The following is a 23864-nucleotide window of genomic DNA, read 5'->3' as shown; positions in this document are numbered from 1 at the left end:
TGAGGCAAAATGCTTTACAGTGTGACAGTGCACTTCACTTACACAATCATTTTTAAACTCACTTATCACTTTATCCACATTTTGTATAATGCAGCAAAAGAATACACTTGAAAGCCAAAGCATCCGTGCATTTAGAAGGCCTGTCATGGTTCATATCGAGTTCAATTTTATAGGTTTTTTTATTGCAGCCCCCAGCTATGCCACTATATGGTATTCAAAGTCAGCCTCGTTCATATCATCTTATGTATATTTCAGATTTTCAAACTCAGAGTTAGAAGCCTAAATGTATTTTGTTTTTCAAACATTCTGAAAAATGATAGAGGCCCTGCAAAAACGTATCTAGATTGGATCTAAATGGAATTATACCACTACAGCTGAAGTGAAGACCAACTGGAATAAAGCAATAGCTATTTGCCCACTAACTGGTGCATCAGCTGGCGGTTCTGAATGATTTCCTAGTCACTACTTCTGATTTTATTCGTCAGAGTTTAGACGAGACCTCAGAGCTCATTTAACTCTTTCCACCGCATTTTAAAGCTGAAGAAAAGTGCAGAGAAGTGATGTGAAACATCACAAAGCGAAAAGTGGCATAGATGAAATTCAAACTTTGGTCTTCTAATTATAAGTTTGTTTCAACAGAATTCAGGCTCACTCTTCTCGATTCAAAAAGTCCTTCTGAGCAATGAATATGTGATAAAGACTGTGTTAGAGATGGAAATCTCATGCTAAGGACTGAGGCCATGGAGTCTGAAGAATGAAGAGTTTGAAGCTGCCTCGCCTATCTGCTATCTCCATGACTTTGGGCAAATCACTTAGCACCTGTGAAACCACAGACAAGTTACTAAATTTCCCAGTGTTATTCCACAGTCACTCTCTCCTTTGTAAGTGTGAACAATTAAATGAGATAATGCAGCTGAAGTGGTGAGCACAGTGCCTAGAATTTATTAAGGGTGCATTGAATGTTAGCTACTGTTATTACAAGGTGAAGAAAGCATTGCCCATACCTGCTCAAGGGCTATAATTACAAGTCTAAAGACAGGTAGAGAGATGGTGAATAAAAATGGGGTGAGTTCAGAACAATCCTGGAAGCAAATGTAAAGGGCAGAGACACCACAGATTCTAGTCAGTGTGAGGCACCCTCGGGCACACTGGGCTGGGTCCCAGTTATAGACTTCTTTATTTTTATCACTGTTAGTTCTGGGGGTTTTGTTTTTACTGGCTCAACTTTATTACCAAACCCAACTGTAGCCTAACATACAAAAAGGAGTGGGGGGTGGGGGCGGGGTGGACAGAGAAACACAACTGAAATAATGAATGAGACTTTAGCTATTCTTAACAGAAGTTAATAACCATGGTTCTGGTGCTTATCTATTCTCTGGTCTCATTGGAACACCAATCTAATTTATCGCTTTTGGGATTGACATCTAATTTTTCTTTTTTTTTTCTTGATATGTCACCTGAATAAGAACCAGGAAATTGGGAATTTTCCCTACTTATACTGTTTTCATGTGCTGGAAGACGCTTATCTTTTTCTTTTTTGATCAGGAATACGTACTCTTCTGCATAGAAAATGGGTGGAAGCATTAGGGACTACAGCGTGGAGGATAAAAATGGACTTGGGAAGTAAACAATTCCAAAGTCGAATTTTGGCTCTGACTTCCAGCAAGTAATTTAACCTCTCTGAGCTCAATTTCCTGTAACAAGAGAGAAATCATATCCATTTTATAGGTGCCAGTGATGAGTAGCAGGTATAATACACAACAGAGACTAAGCAGACCAAACACGGAACAAAACTGAAAGATTATACGCCATAAAATCAAAAAAAAAAAAAAAAGTAGAGAAAGAGGACTTTATAAGTAAGAGAACTCTGTGAACTCACTCATTCATCAGTATCTCAGAGAATAAGACTGAGATCATGAACTCCTGCAGGAATGTGTGTGTTTTAAAGCAGGGATTTGGGGCAGAGATGAAAAACAAACAAAAAACCGAAGACAGACAAATAGTGTAACGAGTATGTGTGTGTGACTGAGGAAGAAACAAAAATGAAATACTTGCAAAATGTAGCATGAAAGAACCAGCTCATACCAGTAACACGCAGAATGATACCCCCGTGGCTTCAAGGAGTAAATGCATCTCCTGATACAGACTGACTGCCCTGCCCTGGAAAAGGAACTTATACATTGGGCCAATATGACTTTATCAAGTTTATATGTGATGGCTCAGCTGGTGTATTAAAATTTTCGCTCAAATTCAAGTCCTCTCTGCCTCGAGAACTGGTATCAGAAGGTCCAGCATGTTACATCAGGAGGCCCGATACCAACGAGAGTTTATAAGAAAGTTGTCCACAGACATATTTTCAGAGTATAATTGGCATAATTATTATAGTGGGAAGAAAGAAAAGACTTTGAGTTCTGCTGGGACTAGAGCTATTAGTTCACAAAAATAAACTGAGCCTAGGTCCCTGCCAGGAAATGAATGTCAAAAGGCTTGCTCAATGCCAATGTTGAGATAATTAAAACAAATATATAAACAAGCAAACAAAAACAGCATCACAAGTGATGATTTAACTTTACTTCCCCAGGGAAGATTAAAGTGCTTATTGTTTGAAGAGCACAACTGTTACAAACTCTATGGTCTGTGATTAAAAAGGATTTGAATCAATGATACGTGCGACTTTTTCAAAGGGATTATCCACTCACCATTCACGCAGCATCAGGCACACACAAGAAAGTAAATCCTGCTTTAAAAAATGATTTCCATGATATCTTTTCTTTAGGGTTTTGCATTTCTCTACAAATACGTACACAGACACTCTATAAGGGTTATGGCAAATGAGACTTGGCGGGCGGGGGGCGAGGGGGTCATCCATATGTGTGCTGGTGTTATTCCAGGCAAAAGAAAGAAACCACCGTGGCACTGAAAGAGTAGAAATGTCCGTGGAGACCTTTCCTGACCACAGATTCCCAATCACACAGACCAGAAATTAACAAATTAACCCACTGTCCTCTATCACAGACCATCTTGTCCTAATCTTCTGTGAGCTATTTCTCTAAGCCATGTGTCTAGCAGCTGTCACCTCAAACATCCACATCTCTGGGTTCACACTTCTGATCAATGACTCTTGCAACATTGTACTTGTGAAATCAACTGACCAGCTGGGAACCCAGAACTTTAACTCCAACTGTCACCTTCGATCCATCACCACAGATCGGAAGGCGGTCATAGTTCTATAGCCACACACCGTGCCATGCTTGGAAGGCAACTGTGGTCGGTTAAGCAGCTTAGGAACCAACTTTCCAGGTCCCCCTACAAGAGATAGGCATCGTGCTCAAAGGAGACATTTGTACAGTCAATGCCAGAGACAGGGTTCTGGCAAAGGAGCCCTGTCAATCCTCTCTGGGGGTCACAGAACTCTGGGAGAGGGAAAATGGTCCTCCTGCTAAATGAGGACTCTGTGGCATTTTCTTGAAGGTGGGGATTCTTTCGCAGAGCATGGGATAAACAGGCAGCAGATGTGCACAGGCCACTGGCAGGAGATGGGTCAGCAGACACGCCACCAGCGATACACACATGCAGAAAAGACATTCCAGAGCAAAGAGCATGCCTATAATCATTTGAAAAGGCCATTTAGTCCGTGTAAAAATTAACTGGTGCAATTTGCATACTTTCAAGTAAGTGAGTGGTATGCTCATCACTGACATATCCTTTGGGAAACATGATTTAGAAAATATCATTACGGCTATATGTCTCAGAACTCAGTGGGCGTCTAATTGTAACAGGCAATTCTTTCTGTTCATCTTTCTGCCAAGACACTGGGTAATGCACCTTCGGTGCTTGGCCCTTCGTACAAATACATAACTGACCACTTCTGCTAATTCAGACAAATTTTCCCCTCCATGAGCCAATCCAGTTGGGGGTAATGTTCATTACAACTCCACCAGAGCTGAAACAAAATGATGCCACTCCTGGAGGTTAACACATTTATACAGTTGCAACTATCCAGGACCCTGTACTACACACACACACACACACACACACACACACACACACGCTGCTGTGGCACCTGTCACTGGGGATTACTGACTCAGCAGAGCTTCACCGCTGTTCTCCAGGTGCTGATGGCTTCTTTCTTATTTTTCCACATGAGACCTTGCTCTTTCAGCTCCTGTGGATCTCCTGCTCCTTAACCAACCATCTGGGCGGCTTCCCTGCCTGCCTTCATTCCTGATGTGCTACCTACACTCGGATGCTCAATCCGGATTTATTCATAAAATCTGGAAACATACACATTCAAGACCGGAGGGAATGCTAACAACATCTGCAACTGTCCCTACAATATTCTTGGTTGAGAGGACATCTTGCTTTGGCCTGAATAACTCCTTTCTCATATAAAAACTTTGTAAGGTTTTACCTCTCCTAGTAAGAGAATTTGGTAGAAAAAGGATTCATTATATTCATTATATTAATGTAAATCATTGTGCAAGCTTCTACCTATTGGTCTCATTTCTCACCCTTGAGGAAAGAACAAAGCAAAGAATAAGGAATTTGGGTATTGAAAGCCAGAAGATCCTAGTTGGTACCATGGTAATACCATGGTACTTGTGGTATGAACTTGTGCATCACACCCAACCTCTACAAGCCTCATTTTCTCAACTCTATACTGAACAACCATGATTTTTTTTGGTAAAGATTAATTACAGTACTTTAGTCTCTGGTATGGGGCCTAGAGCACAGGGGACAATACTCAGATGTCTGTACTTTCCTATCTCCCCTTCTCCCACATAAAAGCCAGTCTCTCAGATGTCGAAAAGGTCATCAGGTCTCCCTTGAACAATCTCTTGATTGCAAATTCCTTAATGTTAGTGGAAACTTCCCCATGCATGTGTTCTAGTTGATTAGATTTTTAACACAGTACCCAGAATGGAATGCATTGCCTCATGTGTGTTCAAGCCAGTGCAGAGCAGAACTGAGACCTTGTTTGGTATTGATGCTATACTTCTAATGCCCTCCTTGCCCCTTCTGTTGACTTACATACACTATGCCTTGTACTCAACACAGACATCTGCCCAATAGTCCTTCTGCCCCCACTCACTCGCCATGTCATGTTGAGCTTTCTCTATCTTATTTTCTTCCTGTATTCCTTGACCTGGTGCTTGTATCTGGCTACCCATCAAAAAAACACGTATAACATCACTTGCCATCAGGGAAATACAAATCAAAACCAGAATGAGATATCACCTCACACCAGTGAGAATTAACGAGACAGGCGAAAATTAACAAGACAGGAAACAACAAATGTTGGAGAGGATGTGGAGAACCCTCTTGCACTGTTGGTGGGAATGTGAGCTGGTGCAGTCACTCTGGAAAACCGTGTGGAGGTTCCTCAAAGAACCTCCTTAAAAATAGAGCTACCCTAGACCCAGCAATTGCACTGCTGGGGATTTACCCCAAAGATACAGATGCAGTGAAACGATGGGACACCTGCACCCCCAATGTTTATAGCAGCAATGTCCACAGTAGCCAAACTGTGGAAGGAGCCTCGGTGTCCATCGACAGGTGAATGGATAAAGATGTGGTATAGTTATACAATGGAATATTACTCAGCTATCAGAAAGGACGAATACCCACCATTTGCTTTGACATGGATGGGCCTGCAGGTCATTATGCTGAGTGAAGTTAATTGTCAATCAGAGAAGGTCAATCATATGGTTTCACTCATACGGAGAATAGAAGAAATAATGAAAGGAATTATAAGGGAAGGAGGGGAACTGAGTGGGAACAATTAAGAGAGGGAGACAAACCATGAGAGACTCCTAACTCTGGGAAACAAACAAAGGGTTGTGGAAGGGGCGACAGGTGGGGGATGGGGCAGCTGGGTGATGGGCACTGAGGAGGGTACTTGATGGGATGAGCACTGGGTGTTATACTATATGTTGGCAAACTGAACTTCAATAAAAACAAATGAAAACAACAAAACAAAACAAAAACCAGGCATGATACTACCACATTTTCACTGGTAAGTTTCAGGATTTTCAAACTAGAAGTGTGTGGAGAGCAGTATCAAGTCAAATCTCTTTTAAAATAATCACCAAGAAATTTGTTTTTTCATCTCTAACCTCCAGCCTCTAAACTGTGTCTTTAAAATCTGTTTTGAAAATTAGCTGCTTAACCATTGACCCCAAAGCCCAAAATCTTTATTCATTGCTAAAAATTGCTTTGTCATTTCCCTACTGGATTCCACTTAGCTGCTTGATCCCTGAATCCAAAAGTCCCCCATCTGTTGGCCTTTCTAGGCTTCAGCTTTTCAGTGGCAAGGGAACCACCCACCTCGTCTGGGAACCCCCCTCCCCCCATCTTTCCAAGGTTTGCTTCTTCTTTGAGAACATGACCATCTCAGGTCCAATCATGCTGATAAATAAGGTGATGAGTGGTATCATTCAACACAGTTCCTGGCACATGATAATGATCCCCCCCTGTCCTCTTCTCCTGCCAAGGCCAACAAAAAAGATGTTAAGAACAGCCCTTGCAGTATTGAGACTGCTTTACAAACACTATCCTGGGGCAGGGGTGGGCTGCCTTCTGCAGAACAGAGAACTAATTAGCATTCATTTTCTGTAACAAGCAAGCTGCTAATTTGATAGGAAAATCCAAGTAAATTTGCAGCTTCCCTTCATCATATAATATGCATTTTTATTTAGCAACATGGCCATCTCATACTGAATATTAGTTCTGAAATTTTAATTGACTATGTGTCTTTTACTCAGGAACCACAAACACCAAGTTTAATCATTTGTATGGAATATAAATGGAATTAACAAATGGTCAAAGTTACCCATGAGAAGGGCACACGAAAACACTGTTTAATAAAACAAGCAATGATAAAAATAAAACCTAATATTTGCACAGCAGTTTAGAATTTATAGAGTGTTCTTTATATATCTACATTACCCATTTTAAGTACTTTAAAACAGCAGGGAGACAAAAGATGGAAATGATGTAATGAACAGTTTAAACTGAGTATGAAATTGGGAAAATCACTTTCATTATTCCTCTTTTTGGCTCCCAGTGTCTTATGGTACATAGTAAGTACTCAGTAAACATCCATCTAATGAATAGAAGGTGGAATGATCCACCATTATTCTTATATTTGCTCAGAACCTGGGTACACACGGCATGCTCTCCAGAGCTCTGAACAGGAGACTTTTCCGAACAAAAATGGACAAGTTGCCAACCCGTGAGCTGGAGGAAGGCAATGACTTTGCTATCAATCACCTTTGTGCACGTGGTTAAATGTATATTGCATTTGTCAAAAAGAAAACAACAAGCTCAAAAGGAAGTCATTTATGGTAGGCCATGGCACCAACCTGGGCCTAATACCTAACCTAAATGCAGGTTCAACCTCACCCAGAAATGGAGTTTTAACCAGTCAGGAATTCTCTGGTATGGCACCAATGAGCTAATCTGTCACAAGGACCCTCCCAAACCCCCAAAGGATGATGACTTAATCTGCCTGATAAGGACCCTCCCCCCATTCCTCCTAAGGGAAAGTTACCTTGCCTGAAACAATCCTTTATTCTCTTTTGCTCCTAACATCCCTCTTATAAAAACCTTCCAATTTGTACTACTCCTAGGAGCTCCTTTCTACTTGCTAAACGGGATACTGCTGAATTCATGAATTGCTTAATAAAGCCAATTAGATCTTCAAATTCACTTGGCTGAACGTTAGTTTTTGACAAGTTTTACAGAAAAGATTCTGGAGACCTACTGCTTAGGTACAGATTCAGCTCCACCCTAGAAAAGTAACAAGCTTTCTGTGCTTCAATTTATTCTTTGCTAATATGAGAATAAGAATAGTCTCTGCCCCATGTGGATGCTCCAAGAAAATTAGATTAATGTACCAATGCTTAATAAAACTCTGCTCCACACACTACAGACATCCTATGTGTGTCTGGAGTTAGCGGTGGTAATACTTTCAGCACCCAACACATTGTGTGCCACAAAGAGCTGCTTAAGTGATATCTGTTGAATAAGTGAATGATCCGTGAGACCCATTTCTACTTGGAAAAACTGAATCTTTTCATAGTTTATACTGTCTAGAACTAATCAAAAATCATAAAGGACAAGAAGGTGGGCAGACAAGTAATTTTGCAACTCATTACAGATGGTACACTGCATTTCCATAGAAAGCAAAGTGACCCAGAAGAAAGGCTGTGTCAAATAAACTGAACAAAACACATAAAGATACCAATTAGGTAGCCCATTCCCAGTAGGCTGAGGCAAAGATTGGAACAGTTCCTCAAGATAGTTCCAGGTCTCATACTGTCTGAGACAGGCTTTTTCTAAAGTTTAATTCATGTAAAAAAAGGCAAGGAGGAAGAAAAAACAGTAAAATGTCAAGCTATTTTTTTCCTAATGTCAGAAATGGAAATGATGCAATGAATTAATATCTACTTTCTCTGATGGATAGTATTAGTTCAGCTCTCAGACTAAATATTGTGTGATTCTATTCTGATATATGTGAAGGTCATATGAGCCCTACCGTTAAAACCAGATTGCCAAAGAAGAAATGTCTGGGCTCAAAGGAAAAAAAGCCTAAAGATATGTCAACCAGAAATAGTTTGCTTAACGGAAGGACCTGCTGCTATAACTAGATATTATGTGGCAAAAAAAAAAAAAAAAAAAAAGGACTGTATGATTTGTCTCTTTAAACCTGTCAATCCGACCTCTTCGGAGAGTAGTAAACTCATCAAATCATTATAACAATTTAGAAAGATCATTTAAGAAATCGTAGTACTGAGCCAAAACCTTGTGCCATGATTAGGAAAAATTAGAAGCATTAAGTTCCCTATAAATAGGAAATCAACATATTAACCTTTACTTTATTTAAAGAGGCAGACACAACATGCATTGCAAATGAGGGACATTCGCATACACATATTTCCCATTCACACTGTGATTAAGTTCTCTGGAGGAGGTAGGGTCAGAGAGGGGATTAAAGCACAATGTTTCCTTTAGTCCCCTGGGGGAATCCAAAACTGTATTGCTGTGTAAAAGCAACAGAATGACACAGGGAGTGTGTGACCACAAGTAAAGGGATGTACCCAAAGCAGATGCTAATCCCAAGAAGCTAAGTAAGAGGTGAGTATGTAAAATGAAGATTTACACATGTTTTGTCTTAGTCAATTCATAAGGTACTCTTGCAGAAGAAACACTGTTTTCTGATTTAAAGGAACTAAGAGAGAGAGAGAGGAAGGAAGGAAGGGAAGAGAAAATGCTTATTTGTTTTTGATTCTTTATGTAAGTAATAAGAACCATTAAGTATTTGAAATTTAGCATATCTGAGAAATGAACAGGTAATAAATATTAATATATGCCTTCTGAGGAAGGAAAGAAACGGGAGGGGGACGGGGGGGGGGAGAAGGGAGGAGGAGAGGGGGAGGAGAAGGTGGGAGAAGGAGGAGGGGAGAGGTAGAAGGGGCAAGGAAAGTCCTTGACACAGTAAATAAATATCCCCTTGACTGTAGGTACCTCTTAACACCAGAATCTGCTCCTATATTATGTACTATGTTCATAGCACTTGTTAAAAATACTTTTCGTCCTACAACCAGTGATTGATCACATGGATAATAATAAAAGCTAAGCTGTGTTTAAGGCACCAGGCTGAGCATTTCACATATGTTCCTGATGTATTTGTCTTTTTTTTTTTAATATTTTATTTATTTATACATGACAGACACACACAGAGAGAGAGGCAGAGACACAGGCAGCGGGAGAAGCAGGCTCCATGTAGGGAGCCTGATGTGGGACTTGATCCCAGGACTCCAGGATCACGCTCTGGGCCGAAGGCGGGTGCTTAAACCGCTGAGCCACCCAGGGTGCCCATGATGTATTCCTCTTAAGAAACCTATGAAATAGGTACTGTGGGTTTTTGTTTCCTGCCTGAGGGACAGATAAAAATATCCACGTAGCAGTTTAAAAAACTTTCTTATAATTTGCATTACCGTGTTGGTTCATCAGCTTGAGAGATGGTGAAATAAGACACAATATAGAAAGCCAGCAGCCTCCTAGCATTTTATAAAGGCAACACTTGCAATATGAAACCGTGGTGACCCAGGGACCCCAACTCCAAGCATGACTCTGGCCTCTGATCTGCTTCTACAATTGCTTGGTTCTATTATCTGCATATCATTGAACCTACTATAGAGTTAACCTTCCACACCCCAGATGCTTGCTGTAGTCTTGAGGACAGAAGGTCTGACATGAGCTCACAGAAGGGGTGTATGATAATTTTGGGCTGCCTCCTACTAGAAGTTTGTGTGTTGAACAGTCTGGCATAAAACCTACTACATTATAGCCCACTGCTCAAAAGCAAGTTGTGGTACAAGGAATACACAGTCGCCACTTCTCCTTGGTCTCCAGATGCTACTGCTATTTCCCAGAAGAATGTGAGAATTATGAAGGCATATATCCTATTTAGTCACTTTACAAAGTTTCAATCATATCAGAAGCTGATGGCCAAAATATAGTCTTGCTCTTTTCTGGCTTCTTTACTATGTAAGTTGAAATCAATGTATCTCAGTCTGGTGGTTCTCTTAGCTAACCACCATTTTAAAGGACAAAAATGCAGAGGTTGGTGGAAAGTAAGTTGATAGTGCAGTGGTCTTAACTACACATTTCAGAGAGACAAAGGCTATTATATATCATAGGGAAATAGTCTTATTAAGGAATACAGATTAATCTGACCTTTTTCCGAGTGCACACTGAATCAAGGATTCAGACAGCCTTGCATGCAGCCCTTAAAGATTCTGGGCTGCTGCTTATGTAACAACAAAAACAAAATGTGGTCTGTTACTGACAAGTAGAGGAGCAAATTAAAAATGTATTCTAGAAACTGTAGCAAGTCAACACTGTTGAGGCCAGTGGGGGGCAGAGGGAGATATGCTCATGTTTCCATAAATGAGATGTTAAGCTGGCCTGAAGGCTATATTTTAATAGGAAGTTATAATGTGGTTGTACGTTTCATACAAGGGGGAAAAATCCAGACTTTATCATGACAACTTGTGCAGCTGAGCTAGAAGATGCCTTGTCAGCTAAGTACTAAACACAGACAACATATGGTTATGAAATGCTACCAGGGGGAGATCATCGAATCCTTTCTTTTTCTAAAGACCTGAAAGAATAGATGATTGTTGTTCAGGGAGTGTTGCTGAGGTCTTTCTCTAAGATTCTTTGCGCTCAGGCAGATTAGCTATTAAGGGAAACACCTAAATGCGGATTAATTTTTGTGTGTTGTAAGGATACTCTGGCAGATATACCTTGAATGGATACGTTGCAGCTCCTCCAGAAACTCACATATTTGTAATTTTGGTATCCAAAGGTCTTTGGCAAAAATTTATAGTCTTACTTAGAATATTAATAAAGAGAAACTTCACTAAAACGGACCTGGGTAAGCAGAAGGGGGAGCAGTGCCACTCAACATCAATCATAGGAAGAACTGCCAATTACAGACCCCAACAGAAGAATCCTCAACAGGAAAGAATCAACTTCAGGATGCAACGGAAAAAGATGCACATCACATCCCCTACAAGGATTTGCCTATCCCGGCCCACAGCTCAGCCCATGAGAAACCTTTATCATCCTGAACTCTTGCTTTTCTTCAAGGACTTTCATTGAAAACAACCCCTCCCGGGATCCCTGGGTGGCGCAGCGGTTTGGCGCCTGCCTTTGGCCCAGGGCGCGATCCTGGAGACCGGGGATCGAATCCCACTTCGGGCTCCCAGTGCATGGAGCCTGCTTCTCCCTCTGCCTGTGTCTCTGCCTCTCTCTCTCTCTCTCTCTCTCTCTCTGTGACTATCATAAAACATAAAATAAAAATAAAAAATTTAAGAAAAAGAAAACAACCCCTCCCAACGTCCCTGTCCTCTCCATAAAGCAATATTCCTCTCCTTTGTTGGACTTGTTTTGCCACAGCTTGCATGTTCCAAATTGCAATTCTCTGCTGCTCTGGAATACACCCATTTTGCTGGTAAAATAAGAGTCTTATTTTTAAGGTTAACAACTCTGAGAATGTGCTACACTGAGGCACATTCTGATTTGTGTTCAGGCTGTTCTGACTATGCTAAGGATAACAAAGTCTTAGCCAATGTGAAGTTATTTTTTCCACCTTTAAATATCAATAATCTACAGTTCTCAGAGGGAAAATACAGGATTAGTAAATACCTATGTGGTAGCCATATTAATATAGCCTGGAATGTACAGAACTGCTTTAAATCTTAACAATCTTAAAAGGCAGGTATCATTAAAATATTATGTATGAGGGGCGCTTGGGTGGCTCAGTCAGTTAAGTATTTAACTTAAGTATTTGCCTTTGGCTCAGGTCATGATCCCAGGGTCCTGGGACTGAGGCCACATCAGGATCCCTGCTCAATGGGGAGTCTGCTTCTCCCTCTCCCTCTGTCTCTGCCACCCCCGATGCCTGCTCCTGCTTGCTTGGTGTCTCTCTCTTTCTCTGTCTCTCTCTCTCGCCCTTTCTTTTTTTTTTTTTCTTTTTTTTTTCTCTCTTGCTCTCTGTTGATCTCTCAAATGAATAAAACCTTTAAAAAACATAAAATGTTATGTAAGATAAACAAGATTAGACGTAAAGATACCTGTTCCAGGTCACACAGTTGGTAAGAGGTGAGGCTTGCTTCAAACTCCATGTCTGATTTCCACGTCTATCCTTTTTGTACCTATGTTAGGGATTCATGTATTTGTCGTGCTTACTTTTTATACTGCTTACAGGAAACATAACCTGTCGGTTTCATTACTATTAATAGGGGAATGAGAATCAGTACTTACGGAGCTTTGCTGAGCACCAAGAAGATAACTGCTCTTTTACATATCGGTCTAGCTGTAGCCCTGGCAAAGTATGTCTACACTTATGTAGAATCTGGCTTCCAACCTAGGCAGGGCTAGAGGCAGAACACAGAAATGACAATAAGGAGATGTGGTACCGTCCAAGAATTGGGGAGTAAAGAGAATTAGGTTGCCTTCTAAAAGTTAAATAGTAAAATGAGATCAGAGACATGTAAAGTCCCCTTTCAGAGAGATTTCTGCTGCCTAACCCAGCTTGAAAAAGTGTTAATATATGTGGTGGCTGGGGAGGAGCAGGAGTATCAACCAGAAAAGATGACCAATGGAACTTGATTAAATGAGAACATATCCCTGCTGATCCTCATACTGCCAGGAAGGTGCCTTACACATGCCCCCAGCCTAAGTTCTCTTGTCCTGGAAGAAGGCAGTCCTACAGTGAACACGAACGTAAGAGGCAGTATTAGCTTGGGACCGGGAAGTATTTGACAATCCTCAATGCCTGCTCTCAGTCTAACTCTGAGCTTGCCAAGTCATCTGGTTCCCCAAGTCAGTAGAAGCAGGACAGTGCACACAATAGGTCCAAATGAACAAATGAACATCTCCTTTGACAGATGGTTACAACTCTCATTGTAATGCAATGAGCAGATGGGCATTCTGCTCTCTATCCATAAGTGTCTTTCAAGGATTGCTAATGTGAGGTAGCATCCTTAGTAAAGCACATCCTGATAATATTGTTCCTCCTGTAATTTTTGGACCGGTAAGTAAAAAGTTAAATCTTTGACCATGACAAACTTACCCAGATATTGTTACAAGGTCCTTTATAGCCAGGAAAGTCAGCTAGCCAAAATGACCCAAAGTGCTTTCTTTTAAATATCTTCAGAATCCATGTGACTATTCAAGAAGAGATGTTCTCTTATCAGCAAATGGACAGAGTTCTTCATTTTAGCAGTAATAGGTACACACTCTTCTGAACATGATATTTGGGGATCGATTAATCATAACTAAAGGATAATGCACTGGATGAGAACTAGAAGGTTGGGTTATTTTCCTAACCAGGCTGCTAATTGGCCACATAACCTTGGAAATGTTATTTAACTGTTCTCAACCTCGATATCTTTATCCATAAATGGAGATATTGAATATGTGTTGTCCAAGGCCCCTCCCAAAGCTCTGGAGTTCTCTCACTTTAAGATGCTAGCTGATCCTCTAAAAGTCAGAGCATTCATTTTATGCTAAATGACTTCATTTTCTTTCAAATATTGGCTCTTTGGCCGTTATGGCTGCTCTCGGTGATTAAATGAATGTCCTCTGGTGGCCCCTAATACTGTCAACCCATCTGACAATATATTTCCTGAAAATGTAACCTAATATAAGCAATGAAGAAAACTAATCTCCATAGTCTCTGCATTATCTCTGACCTTACTTACTCATCACACCAAAATGCAGGCTCGATAAAAATTTAACCTAAATAATTATACTCTCGATTAAATCTGTAATCATTTTCATTCAGGCTCACATGAACCATTTCAGAAATCAAGAGGCTAGGAATCACTAAATCAAATAAGATAACAAAATCCCTCTTTCATTCTTGAATAGTTAGGGCAATGTATCTGATTTTTCTAAGATGCTAAGTCAGTATTCAGTAAAAGTATATGTTCACACCTTGTGAGTTAGTTTGGCAGATGGACAATCACAAAGGAGTTTTCTGTGCACTGAATAAGTGCCATCTATATGTTTCACTTAGGGAGGCCGAATGGGGACTGGCATCTTTACAAAGCTAATTAGCAAATGTATTCGTTAAAGTCCCTTTCACACCTCTTTTGTCAACTCCAATCATTTATTTATATCAACTAAAATCTTCTGCCTTGATTACTCATTATTGACTAACAAATGATTAAGTAATTGTACTTCCCTAAATGTGTTACAAGCCCACAATTCTAGTTTTCTAACATCCAGTCAATAGTGCCATATAGGTATGATCATTTTTAACATGGCATTAGATAAAACTATATAGCTGCCCAACTGCTACCACCTTAGGTCAGTCTTCCATCAACATCCTGATAGATTAATGTTCTGAGGAGTTGGCTGACCAGTCACTATTCAATATTGCCCTCCTATAATTCATTCTCCATCATGCAGCTCAACTGATCTTTCTAAGCTGTAAAGATGATTCTGTTAGTCCTCTGATCATCATTCTTCCCTCAGGATAAAAGCCCAACTTCTCACAATAACATACATTGTTCTTCATACTCTTATACCTACCTTACTTCTTTCCTAAAAAGTCAGCAGAGTACAGTGAGTAAGAATCAAGAAACAAACTGCCCTGTAGCAAAATCCCAGACCTACCACTTGATGCCTATGTGACCAAGTTAAATATTCCCTGGACCTCAGAGGTAATTGCAGTTGACAATAAAAGGACCTACCTCAAGGTTTGTTTTTAAATTGTAGCAGATTACAAAATTGGTCCTAAGTATTCTTACTTTTCTCAAGATGTGAAGTCACATCTCTCACACCCTTCAATTTGGGCTGACCCTGTGACTTCCCTTGGACATTAGCAGAGGCTTTAATGTGGTTCAGCGTTGAGATCCATCATCCTGCTGATCTTAGAACCCTTTGACTGTCATGTGAACAAGTCTGGCTTCCTCACTGAATGACCACAGACACAGGGTCAAATCTTTTCCATTGCCCCAGCCAAAAGCAAAGCAATTGCTAGGCATGTGGGTGAGATCATCTAGACCATCCAGATTAGATGAACAACCAGCTGAGCAGGGATGAAGATGCAAATCTAGCCAAGATGATCCAAGCCTGGCCTGTACCACCAGAATTACCCTGCTGAATCCTAAATTCACAAATAACAGTAAGTGTTTTAAGTCACTAAGTTGTGGGTTTACCATGCAGTAAAAACTACTGGATACAACACAGTTACATTAATTGATACAGTAGAACACTTTTACATGTACCAGGCATACATGAATATAAGCTATTAAAACTCAGTGGTCTCTATCTCACAATCTATTATTACTTGGACCACTAGAACTTACAATCCTGGAATACTCAGGTGCTCCCATCCCTAGCCCTTTCTATAGTTTATCAACCTAGAATACCAATGCCCCTACCCTAACTTCACAAACTCCTATCCCTCTGAGTTTAATTATATCCTCTTTTGAGAATCATTTACTGACACCATTATGTGGTGTTAAATGTCCTTTCTGTGAATTCTCAAGAATGCTATGTTTACCCTCCACTGTGGTATTTCCATACTGTACTATTTTTACTTGTAGATTTGTCGCCCATACTATCTTACAAGCTCCTGGAAGGTAGAGCCTGTGTCACTACTAGGTATTAGTTACTGTTTCACTTGGGACTCCTCCTTAGCATGGCACTTAATTCAACCTTATCTAACCAACCAGAGTCAATTCTCCAAAAGAAAAACGGTTTCCATTTAAAGGTTCAAAGTGTTTTTAAATAAATTTCATTAAGCTTAGATTGCTTTACTATTGTTTTTAAAAATAATGACTTCATATGTTTCCATTAAACATTACTTCATTTTTTATCAACCACTGTTGTACTTTTTTTTTTTTTGAAACTTACATTTGTCATCAACATTAGCTACCCTTCCAGAATGTGTGTCACTCACATGATGTGCATCTTTCCAAAAGTCTTCATGGAAACCAGGGATATAAATACTGGATGAAAAGGGCAAAATAACTATACTTTTTAAAACTGAGCAGCATCCCTTGAGAATAACAGTCATTCTTGTGGTATTCTACCCACAAAAATAGTACCTCTATTTGAGCAAGCTTATGTTTTTTACATTTTGATCAAAATATGTAATGAAAGAATCCATATACCTTGCAAAAATCCCAATAAGGCATCTCTAATTCCAACAATCCAGTAACTCTTTCCAAAAATGCGATTAGGCTAGTTTGAAATGACTTGCTTTTAATTAACACATTATGATGATGGTGACCAGCACAGTTTTTTGTGAGCACTCACAAGCCATCTGTTTGATAATTCTGACTAGAATTTTTCAAAGGAGAAACTGTAACAATCTATTATTTTCAGAATCCAAATGTTCCATCAATTTAGAAAATTAGAACATTTCCATTCTCCTGACACCTTTCTCGTGCTCAACGAAGCATCGAAAAATTTAATAGTACTTAACTTCAACACATCAATTCATATTAACAAAAGTTATAATAATAATAATGGCTAAATTTACTGGGTTCTTACTATGCATTAGGCACTGCTCTAAGATAGAAAAATATATAAACTCATTCAATCTCCAAAACAATCCTATAGGGTTGTACTACTATTATGTCTATGTAACAGATGAAGAAACTCGTGCATAAAAAAGTTGCAATTTGCCAAAATCACACAGCTCTTAAGGGACAGAGCTAATATTTGGACCTGGGCGGCACGATTCTGTGCCCATCCTCTTTTTTACACTGGGGCAACAAAATGAGACAACTCAAATCAGTCCCTGATGATTGGTGTGATCAATCAGGCCTCCCACCTGCATTACCTCATTTGGAAGATATGTCAGTGGGAGACCATCAAGAGTCTGCCCATTGCTCGTGTGAAGGACTGCTTAGTTTTCTGCAAATAATCACAAAACTTCCATGTAGAATGGGATAATTATAGTAATCTTCTATCACTTGGGACATGGCTCTATTTCATTTCATGGAAGAGAAAATTTGATGAGCAGTCCACAATATGCTCAAATGTTTTCTGTGCCACCAGTTCAGCAAAATGCAGGATCACAGAAACAAAGCACCATGGTACTGAAGAGTATTGTACTTAATGACAAAGAAAAGATTTCCATGAACTATATCCTTCTTGATAAATATTTGCATAGATGCATCCTATGTGCCATTGACATGAGCTTGCACTCCTGTATTTTAAGAAAAGTACAGTCCATACTAATGACATATCATGGGTGAACTCTAATAAAATAAATGCGGACTAATACCTATTCCAATGGGGGCTCTTATACTCCCTTTAAGTAGACATTTCCATTGAATTTGAACTGATTGTTCCTTTCAAAGGACCTGTTGAATTATCTTAATGCAGTTACCCAGCTGTCAGATAGAACCATCCTGCCATCTGATACAAAATTGTCAAATGACTGCATATTGATAGTGCTAGGTCCTCTGCTGGTCCAGGAGGAAGCTGGCGGGGGTGGGGGGGAAGCACTAATCTGATAATTTAGGTTATGAAGCCAAAGAGTAAATAAATGTTAGATAACAGTGACAATTTAGGGAGAGTTTATATTCTGGAATACTGTCCAAAGTTGAAATGCTAACTGCTAACGCAGAGGGGAAATTTCAACACAAATTCAACACTTCCTTTGATTCCAGTGAATCTGTGCTATGATCTGACAACTCTCCTAAGACAGCTGGTGTCACTACAGTCCGTAAGTATTCTGAGATGCTAATCATTTGTTAGGAAGTCTATTGAACATGTCAAAATTCATTTTAAAATATTACCCAGTATGACAAACCCATCCTTATTCCCTTCAAAAGATCCTTGTATCCAATTTCCACATCTAATAATTCTTAGTCACACGGTCGGGGCTGGACAACCCTGCATTCTTCCAAAACTTGAAATGTGGTGTGAACACACAGGAAGACACTTATTGATACACAGGACATTAAACTTTAAAGTCACCAAGGAGAAGTGATGCTTTTTTATCTTGGCAGAGGATGTATTCTGGACATATATTTAAATGTTCAACTTGCCTGCAGTAGTAATTTCTGACATTTTCAAATGGTAGTGAATGCTACAGGCAGTAAAAGCACAATTACATATTTGACAATTATGTCATCCTGGTTAAACATTTTGGATATTACTATAAGCTGTGTTGGATCTTGCCACGAGAGGTGCTTTCAGAAGCTGGGTGATGACAGCAAGGCATCACAGTGATTTATGGTGCTTGTGACAGCATTCAATTAAATTGTTCTTAACTGATTTTAATTAATTGAAAAACAATGTTAGTTTGGGAAACATGACTTTACCTCCGAGAATGAAATACTGATTGAATGGAGTACAGCATGAGCATAAAAGCAAGAATTTTAAAAGAATGAAGGAATTAAAAAGAAAAAAAAAAAAAATGAGGGATTCCCTCCCTGCCATCGCTCTAGGAACAGATGGGTATATACTAGCCAATGTGGAGTCAGGAGTATTGATACAAGGACTGCACTTCCGACAGATTAAAACATATCCCACTAATTCCTGAGGACCCAACTGAATTTTCTCTTCCTTGTACTGTTAATATAGCTTTGATCTGTTCTCTTGCCTCCAGCACCTCCCCCAAAAACTTCCTCAGTCAATTCCTCAAACTACTGGCCTTGCATGTAGGTGCTGAGGGTGTGACAATGTATTTTAAATCCTATTCTGCGTTAATCATTTTCATGTTATTAAACCTTGGCTGGAACACCATCTCTAGCATAAATATATTTGCTGAATGAAAAAAAAAAAAAACAATGATCTCCTCTCCAACCAGTGTTGAGTGTCTGCTGTAGGCCAGCACATTACATGCAGTCTTTATTTAGTGCTCCAAAGAGCCTCCTGAAGATGGGGAGGTGTTTGCCCTATTTTAGAGATAAAGAATCTACAGTTTTCTGAAGTTAGGTAATTTACCCCAACAAAGATCATACCCTGCATTTGGGTCTGAACCACTCCCTATTTCTACATGATCTGCAACCCAGCCATCAAATGACTCCCCTGCACAAAATGAATGCCTGTCATCCATGGTCCAAATCACTGGCACAGTGTCAAGACCTTTTATAATGTTCTATGAAATAACCTTTCAGCTTCATGCCCCACTATTTCTCTGTACATTTTCTCACTTTTAAATTTGTACATGGCCAAATAAGCAACTCCTCTCTGCCACACACCTTGCCTCGATTCTTGTCTCCCCCTTCCTTTCACAAAACTGCATTTGGCTTCACATACCTGTTTCAAATATAATCCCCTCCGTGAAGCTTTTCCCACCAGGTCCAATGACAGCTTTGTTCTTTACTAGGCTTTCAAAGGTTCTGTTGAAACTCATCACCTTATTGTCCACATCACAGAAGTACAGTTCAATAAGCCCACCAAATCACATATCTTAGGATCTGTAACTCTGTCTTCAAGCTCTTACATTTTCATGCACTATGAGACTGAACTGTGCCCACTCCCCAAATCTCATGTTGAATTCCTAATCCCTAGTGTGACTGATTCAGAAATGGTGCCCTTCAGGAGGCAATTAGAGGTGAGGGAGATCATCAGGATGGGACACCTTAGAAGAGGAGAAGACCAGAACATAAAGAGACACTGGTGGTGTGAGCCCAACATGTGAAAACACAGCAGAGAAGAGAGCAGTTTGCAAGCTAAGGAGAATGTCCTCAGGAGAAACCAACCCTGAAGGTATTTCAATCTTGAACTTCTAGTCTCCAAAATTTTGCTAAAACACATTTTGGGCTATGGGGCTCTGTTCTGGCAGTCCTAGCAAACTAATGCATCTACAGTAGTTTGTCCCACACCCAGCAGATACTTAAAACCTCTTGGTGAAATAAATTAGAAAGGGATTCATGATATACTCCATATAAAGCAAGAGCCAAGCTTCTATGCAAATATATTTAAAGTATATAATCATTCAATACTTTTCCTTCCTTTCCCTTTTACTTCTTTCTTTCATCCTTTATTCCCTCTTTTCCTAAATTGTTGTTAGAACTCTGTGAAGAATGCTGTTCTAACTACTATATTTATGTTTTTTTTCCCCCCCTGGAGAGCTGTGTAAATTAGCTGTAAATTCCCAAAGGCCTAACAACTTCAGGAAATTTTAAGTATAGCTCCCTCTTCGTTCTGCATCTTTCATTTATTGTATTTATTTATTGGGAGATTTCTTTAAAAAAAAAGACATAAAAGCAAATAAAATTTCACATTCACATTGGATTATACACTAAAACACAATTAAAATTACAAAGATACATATTAACTGTATGGCATTGTGTCCTTTCTACAAAAGACATTTCTAACTTCCAAGGAATATTTGAATAAAGTGCCTAAAGTATTAAGATCTAGTTATAAGAGTAGAGACTGAGACATGAAGAATCTTGAATAGCATCAAACTATAGAATCGCTTACGTGTATTCATTTCAAGGCAATACTGTAATTCACAATGTCTCAAAAAACAATAACTAAAATTAAAAATATAATCAGAATTCAAAACCAGCACACTTGGTTGATGATTCCCAAAATGTCTTTTTTATTTTCTGTAGGAGAACCACCTAGAACACTGAATGAACATGCAATGTCTTGAGCTCCACACCAGCACTACTTGACAGTGATTTCTGGGAGACTATAACCTTGGAATCTGCAATTTAAATGAACTCCCTAGGAAAAGACTCTATCTTTGAAAGTTTGAGAATATTCTAAATTATTAGCTAGGGGCGCCAGAGCAGCTCAGTCAGTTAAGCATCCAACTGTTGATTTCGGCTCAGGTCATGACCTCAAGGTCATGAGATGGAGCTCCCCATCGGGCTCTGAGCTCAGCCCTAAGTCTGTTTGAGATTCTCTCTCTCTCCCTCTCTCTCTCTTCCTCTCCCTCTACCCCTTCCCCCACTCACACTATCTCTGACTAAAATAAATAAAATCTTTAAAAATAAATAAATTATTCGGTAAAAATGGTAACTTGTATTGACAAAAATGTGAGTGAAATAATTCATGGGAATCCTACACTTCAATAGAGAACAGAGAAGCTTTGAGAGCCACTAACTATCCACAATTGAATTAATATTTATGCTGTAGTGCTCTGAGTTTGTTCCAAAGAGGACTCATACTTAAACAATATTTATATTGACAAAGAAAGGCTTATTTTCCAGACACACATGTCCCATGTAACAGAGGCAAAGACCTGCAATAACTAAGAGCTCAAACAAGCGATAAGGCTGAAAGAATGGGCATGAGGTCACTCCAGGCGTTGTCCCTAAGCCAGTATGGCCATGACCGTGTCACCTAAGCCTCAGCTAAACCTTCCATGCCTCATGTCTCCTCTGCAGCAGGAGTGGGCAGGTGAGAAGTCACTGCAGTTCCTTCTACTCTGAGAATACAGGACTTTGGGTGGCAAGGTCATTCCGAAGTTTCTAAATCCATACGTTGAAACAGAGCTCCATTCATGGGCAAACATTAGTGTTGGTCGATACCAAAATTGTGAGGGAAGTTGCCAAGCATGAAAGTTCCAAAACTGTTCACTGTTGAGGAATGAGGAAGAGCCCAGTTGAGCTGGGATCTGCTCTCAGCCAGTGTTCCTGGGGATAGTGGGTTTTATGGAAGGCACCACATACAAAGTAAATGGTCAGCAGCATGGCTGTCTTGCCATCACTATCTCCAGTGTCACTCGAGGCTATTGTCTACCCAGTCTGACCCTACCCAGTCTGACTCTCTCCCTCTCCCCTTCTTCTGCCTTCAAGCAGTGAAACTGCAGGCTTCTGTCCTCTTAAGTTTTATAGCATCATGGCTCCTTCCTGTTAAAGACTAAAACTATCCATGGCATAGTATACTCGTTACTGATCCACAAATCATGGCTATGGTTGTAATTCTAGTATAAACATTAACCATGCATTCACTTAAGTCCATACTATCACTTCTCAGGAACTGTCATTTCGTATGTATAAATATTGATTGAGCTTTGGTTCCTACTACCAGATGGCAGACCTGTGAAATACTAATATAGTTGAGGAGATTCAAGCAGATGATCATTCCCTGACAGGCACTGGAGACCACAGTGAAGGCCAGAGTTATTTCAAAAATAAGTAATTAGAGTTGACAGCAGAAGTGTAAATAGGGCCCAAATGAATAAATTTGCTAATTGGACTTCCCCTTGATAGTTGTTAACCCAGGACTGTTGGGTCATAAAACATGTTCACATGTCTACAGCTTCACTGTAAGAATGTCCTTGGATTCATGTCACAGAATGGGGTCCCAGGTGAGAAGTGAATTGTATTAGCTGGTAAGAATTTGGCTACTAATTTGTGTCTACTCCATGTAAGGCTTTGTAAATTACTTACTGACAGGACACCCTTCTGACAGAGACGCGTGATACAAAAAAATCACGGACTGGAATAAAAGCTGCCCTCTCTCTAGGCTTCTGTTTATAGATGCACATATTATCATTACACAGAAAAGGCTGAAGACAGGTAACTCATCCTATCACTTCTATTGCAAACATTTCCTTCTTTTTAGTAAGAAATAGATAGGATAATCAAAGTGGTATGAAGAAGCTGCCTCTATAGCAAATGAGAAGTGGATCATCACAGACCCAGCATGTAACCTCAAGATTTCCCCATAAGTCAATAATTAGGGTTCGCATCTCCATACTTTCCGAAAGAAGATTTCAGGAGCCACCCTGCCCCTCACCGCCCACCAACAGTCTTTCCCCTTGCAATCAATGTGGAGCTTCTGACATTGAATCAATATTAATTGCAAAGTCCCTGCATGGTATTTCCATATGCATGTGTAGGAAAGCAGGGTCAATTTTATCCCAGAGAATTCTCTCCTCACCCACCCAAAAGACTGCACAAGTGGAAATGCAAGGTTAATTAAGCCAGGTACACTGCAAATGACGATGCATTGCTCTTCCTTCTATTTCCAACTCTATCATTTCAATCTAAGGCAATTTAAACAATTTTGCACTAAGGGGACTTCCCTTCCCCCAGCTCATCCCTTCTCACCCTCTTTGGAATCTCTCCTCCCTTAACCAAAGAATTACTTGTAAGTTTTCTCATTATCCCGGTAGTAACCAGTACCAGGCAAATGGCTGAGTCCACAACCATCTCAGAGAATACTGAAGATCACCAGCTGCTTTGACTAATGCCACCTCACTTGAATGCCTTGGGAAAGAGCAGAATGAGAGAACACTAGGCAGGTAAGATATCTTAAGATGACCAGTAACCAGAGAGTAGTAATGAGGCAATGCAAAGTACAGCGTTTATCTCAACATAAGTCCTGCCCTTGAATTTGAAGCTATG

The 23864-nt window shown here is 39.9% G+C and overlaps 1 protein-coding gene and 1 long non-coding RNA gene across 7 annotated transcripts in view; both read right to left on the bottom strand.

Annotated features, from left to right (window-relative positions):
* Positions 1-23864, bottom strand: part of UNC5D (unc-5 netrin receptor D) — a 531156-nt gene that overhangs the window by 450094 nt on the left and 57198 nt on the right. The window lies entirely within an intron of this gene.
* The window catches only part of LOC140604834 (uncharacterized), a 67460-nt gene continuing 49778 nt past the window's right edge, over positions 6183-23864 (bottom strand). The window contains exons 3-4 of the long non-coding RNA XR_012007663.1: positions 12838-12950; positions 6183-6486 (exon numbers count right to left, since the gene is read on the bottom strand). This is a non-coding gene — a long non-coding RNA (uncharacterized lncRNA). The remainder of the gene's footprint in view (positions 6487-12837; positions 12951-23864) is intronic.

This window comes from Canis lupus, chromosome 15 (assembly GCF_048164855.1).
Source record: "Canis lupus baileyi chromosome 15, mCanLup2.hap1, whole genome shotgun sequence".
Taxonomy (NCBI): Eukaryota; Metazoa; Chordata; class Mammalia; order Carnivora; family Canidae; genus Canis; species Canis lupus.
The sequence above is the reverse complement of the archived record's forward strand: the minus strand, read 5'-3'. Positions and strand labels throughout refer to the sequence as shown.